Genomic DNA, 832 nt, shown 5'->3' with positions numbered 1-832 from the left:
GCAGGACAAAAGCAGCACCCCCAGGTGGGTCCAATATGAGCCTCATCCCTATGACTAACCCAGCTCACCAGACTGCCCATGCCTCTCGCTGATGCTTCCCTGCCCCACTGGTATGCCTGAACTCTCAGAACATTCTGCTTTACCGAAGTGCAAACAGCTAGGTCTCTCTTTCTCTCTTCTCCTTGGTTCATTTAAGAAAAAGTTAAAAGCCTGTCAAAACAAACTTTACTAAGAAATTGAAGAGAAAACAAACCTAAACAGGAAAACAGAAAGGCACAGACTGACGCATTTACAGAGATGGCTCTCTTACTCTGAAGTTACCAAAGCTTAGTCACAGATGGGCTTGGCTTGTGTAGTTGATCAGGTGAATTCTTTCTTTCTGGAACACTGATGGAATTGGATGCTAGACCAATCTACTCTTGCGCCTAACCTCAGTGGGATTCAGGAAAGCATGGCTGCTGAGTTTGGTGAGATTCCTGGCCCCTGGTTTCTCAGCAAAGCCACTGTCCCCTAGTCCTGGGCTGCCTTACACTAGGGCTGTGCTGCTGCCATGGGCTCTCCGTGGAAAGGGGGGGTGGCATTAGGATATACTGGATCCTATTCTGAGCCAGGCACCAACTAGAGGCTTTTAATGAATTTTATTTAATCTTCCTAACAACTCCATGGTAAGTTTTATTATACCTGAATTTCAGTGAGGAGCCACTGAAGGATTTTAAGCCTAGGAAATGGCACAGTCTTACTAGTCTTTGAGAAAGATTACCTGGACGGCAATATGGAGGGGCTGGATTGGAGAGGAAAATATTGGAGGCAGGGAATATCGATCAGTAGGCAA

Source organism: Propithecus coquereli, unplaced genomic scaffold (genome assembly GCF_000956105.1).
Source record: "Propithecus coquereli isolate 6110/MARCELLA unplaced genomic scaffold, Pcoq_1.0 Scaffold2, whole genome shotgun sequence".
NCBI lineage: Eukaryota > Metazoa > Chordata > Mammalia > Primates > Indriidae > Propithecus > Propithecus coquereli.
Note: the sequence above shows the minus strand (reverse complement) of the source record.